Source organism: Mixophyes fleayi, chromosome 7 (genome assembly GCF_038048845.1).
Source record: "Mixophyes fleayi isolate aMixFle1 chromosome 7, aMixFle1.hap1, whole genome shotgun sequence".
Taxonomy (NCBI): Eukaryota; Metazoa; Chordata; class Amphibia; order Anura; family Limnodynastidae; genus Mixophyes; species Mixophyes fleayi.
The window spans coordinates 21,180,906-21,191,481 of NC_134408.1; the positions used below are offsets into that span (position 1 = coordinate 21,180,906).

General features: G+C 39.5%; 1 long non-coding RNA gene across 1 annotated transcript; it reads left to right on the forward strand.

Moving 5' to 3' along the window:
- Nucleotides 1–306: 306 nt before the first annotated feature.
- Nucleotides 307–2,239, forward strand: LOC142098640 (uncharacterized). The gene is made up of 3 exons (XR_012678373.1): nucleotides 307–410; nucleotides 739–885; nucleotides 2,180–2,239. It is a non-coding gene; the product is annotated as an uncharacterized LOC142098640 (long non-coding RNA).
- The last annotated feature ends 8,337 nt before the right edge of the window (nucleotides 2,240–10,576 follow it).

Consider the following 10,576-nt stretch of genomic DNA (forward strand, 5'->3'; position numbering starts at 1 on the left):
TTCAACAGTCATTCAATTAGTCTACATATAAAATATCCTGCTATCGCAGCTTTGGTGCGAAGAATAAAAATGTAATGACAAAAGTTCTGTTCATCTCTAAACACCAGTTAAAATTCAACCAAATTCTTTGTGGCTTTAAAAAACATAAGAAAAGAAACATAGAGAAGACACTCTTGGACATTATATATCCCAAAGACAGAATGATTTATTAATATTTAAATGTGTAAATCTTAAACATTTTTAATACTATTTAAATTAAACAATGTTCACATTTTTTTTCAGGGTCTAACATGGCGTGTGATGTATCTGGTGACCTTCAGTTCTTCGTTACCTCTTTCTTCGGGTCATTTTCAGCTCTACTGAGTCCCGGGGACTTGGTGTCTCTGATTCCTTATGATCAGCTATCTGCGGTGAGTGTATTACTGGGCGTTTTTTTGCCTGCAAGATCTATAATAGACATCAGGACTGAAAAAACAGTCAGTATTTAACTTATGTGCAAAACAGAAAACTAGTTTTCACCCCTTGCATTGTAACATGGTTTTGTCCAGGAGACTTAAATAAGATACTTCTTAATTTAAGATCCTTAATGAATCAGGCCCTAGAAGTCCTGCTATTTCAACAACTTATTATTGATATTACCTCTTTTAATTGTTATCTTCTCAGTCTATTCCTTTCTTTTTTTCATCCCATCCCACCTACTTCATCTTCATTATATATGCTTAATTCATGTCTTTACAGAAACTGAACTCGTTGAAGCCACAAGACCTGGTCACCCGCCTGCAGGCTGACAGCAATGTGAATAGCACTGCATGGTCAATAATACTGTCACACTACACAAATATCACCAACTTGGGTCAAGCAATAGATCTCCTCAGAATGAAAATGGTAAATATATTCCACATGTAGCACATGACAACAAGTAATTATCTTTAAAGAGTAATAAAACTGTAATGGTCGGCTGTATTTTCATTGATTTTGCTTTTAGTTACAAGCATGTGCATATCTCTAGTACGACCAGGAAGTGCATATTGTACTGTGTATTATGGGGGGGAAAGGTTCACTGGAGCCATATTCTTCCCATTTTGGCCAATTCACATGGTTAATGTCAAGAAGAGGTTTGGCTTGCCAAGAGTACCGTATAAGGCTCCTCAAAGACGTGCATTGTGTCCTTTTGTTTGAACTGTATTTGCCCAGTGACAGGTATGAAGTAGAAAGTGGCACTGTTTAAGACTAACCACCCAAGGAACATAGTAATATCAGTTCTGAGGTAAACTGAACACTCGTAATCTGAACCCTTGATTACTTTCTTTCAAAACTGTACCAAAACAGCTGGTGTCCAGTTCTTTATTCCCCAATATTTAATGTGTGGAGTACTATAGTGTGAACGAGAAAATCCCGACAAGACTTATAGTGACATGGTAATATTGTAATACATGAACATATCGGCACACAGGTGGACATCAGTTTGAAGAGTGACACTTACATTCCTGCTGTTAAGGGGGTAATGCAAGGAGCCGTCAGGTGCAGAATGTCTTTTAGGAAGGCTTGTACATTGTATAGCTGACAGCTCCTTGCATTGCCCTCTTAACAGCAGGAATGTAAGTGTCACTCTTCAAACTATGTCCATCTGTGTGCCAATATGCTCATGTATCGCAATTGTTGCCTGAGGGATTACAGGTGGCCTGGTATTTCAGAAGCATTAGGCACACCCCTGGAGATGTGGCAATGCCCCCATTATGATGTAGCAACACCGCAATGTGATGTGGTCATGCCCCCTTCTGGTGTGTGTCCTGATTCCACAAATTCAAATGTTGGGGGGTAGTAGAGGGGAATATAAGTGTAAGGGCACCGATCAACCCATAATCATACAGAATGCAAACTCATTGGACCATGATCAGGTGGAAGTCTCTTTTTCTTCTTGGTCAGAATTAGCTTTTCCGTATGATTCAAGGTCACCTTATTTTATCAGTTCACTACATATTCTAATGTTTATTGATTTAGTCCATAATATGGCTTTCTCCACTGTGTAAAGGTGAAAGGTGCCCTTTATATAACTGATTTAATTAAGAGAAAAACTCTATTTTAAATGTTTTGATACTACAATCTTCTGTTTCCTATGTAATAACACATGAATATTAGACATCATTTGTATTCTTATGGTATATAATCTCCCGTGCAGGTGAATGTGTCCGCTACTGTCTTCAACGCTACATGGTCAACCTTTGTGTCAAATTCTGGGTCAATCGACAGCTCTGAAATGGATCACTGGTTTATCCGATTCAATGACTCTATACAACTGATAACGCTGGAGCAGTTGAATGTCACAGGGGTCATCGGTGCAAGCTGCCTCTTCTATGGAAGCCTGTAAGATTCCTTTAGTACTATCTCTAATTACATGACTTAAGTTCACAGCTTCTTCACAATCCATAGCTGCCAACAGCTAAAGACGCTGCTACTGGGAAGATGTATATATAAATATCATGCAGTTTGGCAGCTGGCGGGTGCAAGTGTTGTTCTTGTTCTTTCGTGATTTTTGTCTATTTTCCCTAGGATGCATACTCATCATAATTGAATATGTTGCCAAAACAAATAACCAAATAGCCAAAAAGAGCAATAGAGGTCGAAGTAATGCAAACCCATTAAAATGAAATCAGGTCATAGAGGTGTAAATCACCTCCAGCCTTGAAGGGGTCGTTAGTCCCATATATTGTGATTTGACAGCTCAGGGGAGTGACGGCTCAAAGGGGCTGTGTGTCATTCCTGTGTCAATGTCTGTTTAATACTTACTTTGTTTTCCTGTGGACACATCTGGATTCCAAGCAGTTTATAGCACCCTTAACATGAGCAAATTTAGAAGCAAAAGGGTGCAATACATGAAATAAAAAATAACCTACATCCCCCATATTCTGCTCAACTGCAAATAAAATGTTTTCATATATTTAAATAAAAAAGTGAATCGATATAATTGACTGAGATAATATCAAACTATCAAACACAGTTGTTACTATATACAGCTTACACAGGAACCAAGAGAAATCCATTTCCAGGGTTGGCATTAGATAGTGGGGGGCACAGGACAGATGCTTTCTTAGACCTGTCTATAAGCCAGCCCCTTAATGTTTCACTTCAATGCATATTATTCCTGTGTTACGCAACCCCCATTGTATGTTGTCACATGAGATGTGAGTTATTAGGCTGACTATCACTTCAGTGATAATATATTATTGGGCCTTTTTGTTATATGACCCTATTCTCACATTCTTACACTGCAGAGTAAAAGCTTTATCCATACATTATCAAGACTACAATGACAGCATGCGTCAAGATATATACAGTGTCTTCAAGGAATACCTTCAGACAGGTGAGCATAAAATCTGGTCACACACAGTAAGATCCTGATGCTCGGCCCAAGCACCAAATGGTAGAATCCAAATCCAGTTTTGGCCACAGACACCAGTTGCCAAACTGGATGAGAGGCAGTCATTGAGAGAGTCAGTCATTCGTGGAGAGCCAGTCATTCCGAGAGCCAGTCATTCCAAGAGCCAGTCATTCAGAGAGACAGTCATTTAGAGAGAGACAGTCATTCAGAGAGAGACAGTCATTCAGAGAACCAATCATTCAGAGAGACAGTCATTCAGAGAGAGCCAGTCATTCAGAGAGAGACAGTCATTCAGAGAACCAGTCATTCAGAGAGCCAGTCATTCAGAGAGAGACAGTCATTCAGAGAGAGACAGTCATTCAGAGAACCAGTCATTCAGAGAGCCAGTCATTCAGAGAGCCAGTCATTCAGAGAGAGACAGTCATTCATTCATTCAGAGAACCAATCATTCAGAGAGCCAGTCATTCAGAGAACCAGCCATTCAGAGAGCCAGTCATTCAGAGAGCCAGTCATTCAGAGAGCCAGTCATTCAGAGAGAACCAGTCATTCAGAGAGCCAGTCATTCAGAGAGCCAGTCATTCAGAGAGAGACAGTCATTCAGAGAACCAGTCAATCAGAGAGCCAGTCATTCAGAGAACCAGTCATTCAGAGAGACAGTCAGAGAGAGACAGTCATTCAGAGAACCAGTCATTCCGAGAGCCAGTCATTCAGAGAGTAAATCTTTCAGAGAGCCAGTCATTCCAAAAGACAATCATTCAGAGAACCAGTAATTGAGAGAGCCAGTAATTTAGAGAGCCAGTCATTTAGAGAGCCGGTCATTTAGAGAGCCAGTCATTCAGAGATTCAGTCATTCAGAGAGCCAGTCATTCAGAGAGCCAGTCATTCAGGCCTGTTAGTGCATTTGGAAGATAACTGCACACATAAGGCCAATGAAGGACATTTATCAAAATGTCTGATAATTATCTGATTCATTATTATCGGGCATACATGTTGCGATTTTCAGCCAATTGTTCAATATTTCAGCAGATATCACAGTGTGTGTGGCAAATATATACTGGTAACCAAACACAAATAATGGGCATTATACTGTAACCTGTATCCAGCTCATGCTATGGAATTTTATACTCTCTTCCAATGTCCGGCTTATGAATATAATATGTACTTCCTATATCTGATTCTTGCATGCAACTTTTTTTCAGGTATAAAATGCTCTAATGTGACAGCAGAGCTGTGGTATCCATTGACTACAATTGGTCAATGTACTGAATGCAGATAGTTGGGATTTTCAAAATTAACCCTTAATTTAACCTTTATTATTGCTCTCTCTATTTATATCTAAATGTATATGTATGTATTACATATGTATTATTGATTTTTGATGCATTATTTATTTACATATTTGGAAATCTATTTATATATTTGCATCTAATTTAAATTAATTTTTATCTGTATATGTATAATATGACTCCATTACCATTCTTCATCTTTTTTTTACTAAACCTAGCTGGACACATGTGGATAAATAACTTTTGTGTTTTCATTTGGTAGGCCCCAAACCCAGATGCTACACAGCTGGTAACGGTTATTCTTGGATTGTTTACTACTTGCAACGTTATCTGACCTACTGCAGAGCTGCAGATCTGGAATCTTTTTCAAGCGATGAAACACTGGTAACTTTTGCTTTTATTGCACCAGTGCTAAAAATATACAGAAACTTCTGCTGATTTTAATAAACAGAGAAAGGAAGCTTGAAGCCCCAGCTCCAGTCATTATTATGACACTGTACTAAAGTAATGTGATGTGATGTCGGGTACAGGTGTCAGGGATTTGGGGAATATTCAAAATTGGGCCCTTTTTGTTGTTTTATCAGGGACCCTTACAGTGAAGATGATGGGGGTCCCAGGGTAGCGCAAGCCCAGCAAGAGGGTGAGGGTTAATTTGTAAAGTGGAAAAGTGGAAATATTCTTTAATGAAACACACAGATGAGAATTAATAATTAGTCAGTTGTCTGCACACAGAGACTATGGCTCTGCTAGTACAATGGCTGTTTCCACATGCATCATTGATCCAGGATTAATATGTAATTTTACAGTTCTCTAGAATAATGCTGGTTATTATAAAGTAGCTAATACATATGTGAATACACAAACCATAAAGCAGTGGTGTAGTTCTAGGCCCCTGGGCTCACAGTTGGGGCCCCGGGGCACACGGAAGCACCAGAGCGTCAGGAAGCCCTCCTATAATTGATAAACAGGCAGTTATGATGCCCCTGCCGTCACAAAGAGTGGAAAACAATCAGCCCTCAGCCCACCTACATATTAGGGTCCCATTTGGGCCTCTTGGTCCAGATGAAATTTCTTCTCCTGTTACAGCACAGAATACGTTCAGTTTTAGGAAGTCTGTTCCTGAGTTACCTGATATTGTTAGAAATGTTACTCATAACTGCTGGAAGAGCCATAACAATATATTTACCTATAAAAGCCACATATCAACTCACTTTCATCATTAGAAAAAAAGGTTAAGTTATTTTATGACAATTTTTTAGCCATGGAATTAACGTTTCATTTTGTTCTTAACAGCTTCAGCAATTTTCAGTGGACCCCACAACTTTGGCCATGGTAGCTACGTTGGATCTTAAAAAAGACCTGAAGATTTACTATGCACAGCTACTAGCCACAGAGAACTCCAACTTTCCTCTACAAGGGTATGTATCATTCATGCACTTACACCTCTGTTTTCAGGACTGGCTAAAAACTCAGCTTGTATTTACTAACTTATCATATATATTAGGGGACACATTAAGCCATAGATTAACCTGTATGGAGTTAAGAGCTCTCGGCAGAATATTCCATTTTATATTTTGCAATTCATTAAACTTTTCGCCTTCAAAGGGGGTTGTCTACTTTTGATTACTTCTACTGCCAAACATGACTCCTCTGTATAGCAGATGAGTAAGCCTACCCCCCTCCAATAGGACCCTCCTCCCACCCAGGAGCTCAAAGTGCTGGTGGACTGTCCATCAATAGTTCCCAATAAATCTCTGTGTAATGGCTTCCATAGAATTCTATTGTAGAGCTAAGGGCAGCATGCAATGCACTCACCGACCTCGTTGGCGGGAATATGAGCAGCTGTACACAGATTAGGTATACAGATTAGGTAACAGGGAACTGCCGACGAAGGGGGACTTCTATAAGCTGTAAAGAAAGGGCATGTTTTTTAGAGGGGTTGTTCATTTTTGGTATAGAATTTGTATAAATGTGAGTTTTTTTTATGGGTGAAACAAAGATGAGTGCATTAAAAATGTATGTGCCTGAGGCAGGCCAGGTGGAGGCACCCTAGATACCCCTCCTCAGACGCCCCCTCCACTACTCTTACCTTGTGTGATGAGCAGCAAGGGGCAGGGCAGCAACTGCCCTCTGTCAGACAGGGAGGGGCTGCACTGTGACATCATAGCCCAGCGCCACACTCCCAGCTGATAGCCGTCAGCTTTACAGGAAAGAAGATCCCAGTTGATGCTCCCCATGTCAGCAGCTGTCGCTCAGTGCGGTTGTGGAAATTACTCATTCAGTGTTTTAGGTGTCCTCTAAACCTTGGTGCCCTAGATTTGTCTAACGGTAGCGCCAGACCTGACCTGAGGCCTAAAATGAGGTACTATGCAGCTCCACTTTACTCTTCCAACCTATTCAAGTGGAAGGCAGCTCACTAAAAAGGAGGAAAACTATATATAATAAAAACTTTACAATTTTTCTGATATGATAAATAGCTGTGTCCTATGACATTTAAATTTATGAAAATGTTGCTTTAATTCTCTGTAGCATTCCTCAAAATATTCTCTGTTACGCTATTGGTGACCTAAACATTGGTGCCATAACTGGGAATCAGGCTATTGCAACACTGGATCTCCTGAAAACTTGCGGCACTATACAAAATGTCACCCTGGGGACAGAAGTAAGTTTTTCACTTTTATTCACCACTGATTGTACAACTACAATGTATAACTGGCAATATGGAGGGATAGAGAAAGTGGAACATTTTGTTTATTGATTTTACACTCTAGCATAATCTGGGATAATCAAGGGGGAGGGTGGTCATAAACTTGTAAGCCTTCTTAAAATACATTTTGAAGTAATCTGAATTTGGTAGCCCACAGTGCTGGGAAAACTGTGAATTTGATAGTGATAGGGAAGTGTTCACAAAGCTTTGGTTAAGCGACCTTCATATTTGGGTCAATTGACCAGGGACAGTAAATATTTAGTTATCTGCCTTATAGAAACAGTGGGTTTCTAAAGGTGGTAGCTCCCATTTCCGGTACGGAAATAGAGTAGGCCATACAAACCCCAAAACACATCACAAGTAATAAAGAACATACTTTTAAATTGACACTACTACATTTACCAGTGTTTAGTAAAAACACATTTTGGAAACTTCTTTCAATACTATATTTTTGGGAGGGATCATAAAATCATAATGACGTTTTACTGGCGCAAGTTATAATTACATTCTAAAACTAGTACTTCTACAGTTAAAAGAATATGCAACAATATTTTTTTTTAACAATCCATTCTCCATCCTGTCATCAATGTGAAATTAAAGTTTGAATGGGGCAACTAAGGAAACACAGAGAGCTTTTTAAGCGTACATATAGTGCAGGCAGCCATTTTGTGAGCTGAACGATGAGATTAGTATGAGGATGCAGCCAATCAACACACCAGGAGGTATATTTACTAAACTGCGGGTTTGAAAAAGGGGAGATGTTGCCTACAGCAACCAATCAGATTGCAGCTGTCATTTTGTAGAATGTACTAAACAAATGACAACTGGAATTCGATTGGTTGCTATAAGCAACATCTCCCCTTTTTCAAACCCGCAGTTTAGTAAATATACCCCTAGGATTTAGTGATATCACTTGAGTATGAGGTGCTTCAGGAATCTCAAAATGGCTGCCTCTACAGGTTGTAGCCATCAGGTACAATTTAAAACAAACATCACCTGTATGACAACATTTGATAGGAGCTATTTTCTTTCTACTATACAAAACTTTTATTATATCCCTATTTAAATGTTTACAGCTCTTTATTTTGCCACAACATAATATCTGTTTTGCAGTCGCTGTCCGGTCTTCTCTCCTCTGTGTCTACCATCAGTTCAGATTTTATTACATCAATCGGATCTCTGGCTGTTGGACTGCCCACATCCACAATCATGAAAATCAAAAATGGGAGTGTCTTGGTGCAGAGTCTGGGCAGTCTGTCTGCCATCGATGGCTGGAGTGTCACACAGGCATCAGTCATCGTCACAAAAATTGTACAAAGTGATTTTAAGGTAACACTGAAAGAATTGTATGTAGACATTAGATAAAGAAGACATAGGAAATGTCTGGATTAACGTACTGTATGTTTGGGATTCTTATAGATTACCATTCAGAATGTGAAGAGTCTAGGCAGCCTAATTATTGGTTTACAATCTTCTGCAATGAACAAGCTGACGGGACAAAACATTGTGGACCTGGCTGCTAACAACACCTTCATCACTTACATGGGCCAAGCCCCAGTTGTACTGAAGCAGATGTTTGTCCAGAAGGTAAATGTCTACAGCCTGCCTGGTAATACTGGCAAGTTGGTCCTCTATTAAAACTCACTCTGAATCTCTGAAAACATTTATGCAAATACTACATACAAATGTAGTAAATATCGATACACCACATTGCACTTTTTATATCATGCCACGGCTAGCCCCATTCACTTTTATGGAAAATGTGTTATAACTGGGGCTAATTGGGTAGTCAAATGTGCTAAATATGTATCAAAACTGGGGCTAATTGGGGAGTCAAATGCACTAAATATTTGTCATATCTGATGCTAAATGGGGAGTGAAATGCGCTAAATATTGAAATAAAGACTGTTTCATCTGTGCAGTATTATGGAGAAACATTCCATTTGCATTTTTTTCTTACGCACATTTTGTGGGCTTAATCAATATTCAGCCAACCAATTTACTAGGAACTGGTGATACCATTAAAACATGAGGCAGGATGTTTACCAGAATGGTATCTACTTTGAATATTACCCACTAGAATGGATTCTGCATAACCAATGCTTCTGGTTATAATATGTACAATATGCTGGTCATGATATGCTGGGTGTAATGTGTTTGTCACTAACGCAATGTAATTGTGGTGTGGCAGGAGCCTCAGCAGCAATGAGGCGTACCTATCAGAAGAGGACCCTGCCAATCACATTACATATATATAAACTGTACCCTAAACAGTCCTGACCTTCTATGGTCAAAAGAGGTGTGGCCTAGCATTGAAGCGCATGGTCATACTGAAAGAGACTGGGCTTGGGGCACCTTGTGGCATGGTGTGGAACATGGCAGAATATGTCTTGATTTTCCAATCAGTAATTTGGAAATGTATGTTTAAACTACGAAGATTTTCTCTGTGTTTGTTATCACACAACCTGCATCTAGCTTCACCCTCAATCAAACCACTGTTTAACATGGCTTTATCCACTTATTGGCATAGTCAGGCCACACCTTCTAGTTTCCCATGGTGCCTGCCTCACTATTCTGGATTATAACACTAAAGTATTGATACTTTTTTTAAGCATCACTCCAGATTCTTCACTCCTTTAAAGCGGTTGTACACCCTCTATTGCCGATGCTGTTTTTGACAGCTATTGGCGGAAGATTTGAAAAAAAAAGGTGGGGATATTTACTGTCATAGATGATGGCTTATGATTGCCTGGAAGCAGGTCAGAATCCCTTTAATTCAGTGATGGGCAACAGGCGGCCCTAGGGCCACATGTGAGCCTTCACCTCCACATGTGGCCCCCAGCTCCTTCCTTGTTTGTTGACAGATTTGTTTGTTATAGCTTGTAACACTTGTCTTGTTAAAATGCTGCTGATATGTTATTACAGATAGATGTCTCTTTTTTTGATTAAATGTAAAGTTTCAATTTATTACTGAGATTAAGGGTAATGAAGGTTAGAGGGCCGCACCAAGAGGCCGAAGTATATCAGGTTGCCCATCACTGCTTGAAGGTATTCCAAATTTCATAAATAATCGCATTGGTCATTGTTTTATTTTACATAGAAAGCTATATATTATCGGTTTTCCATGAGAACCTCTACTCATCACTGTTCTCACATATAACCTCCCTCTCTGCTTGTTAGGTCATTCTGGTCAGCGCAGGTAGG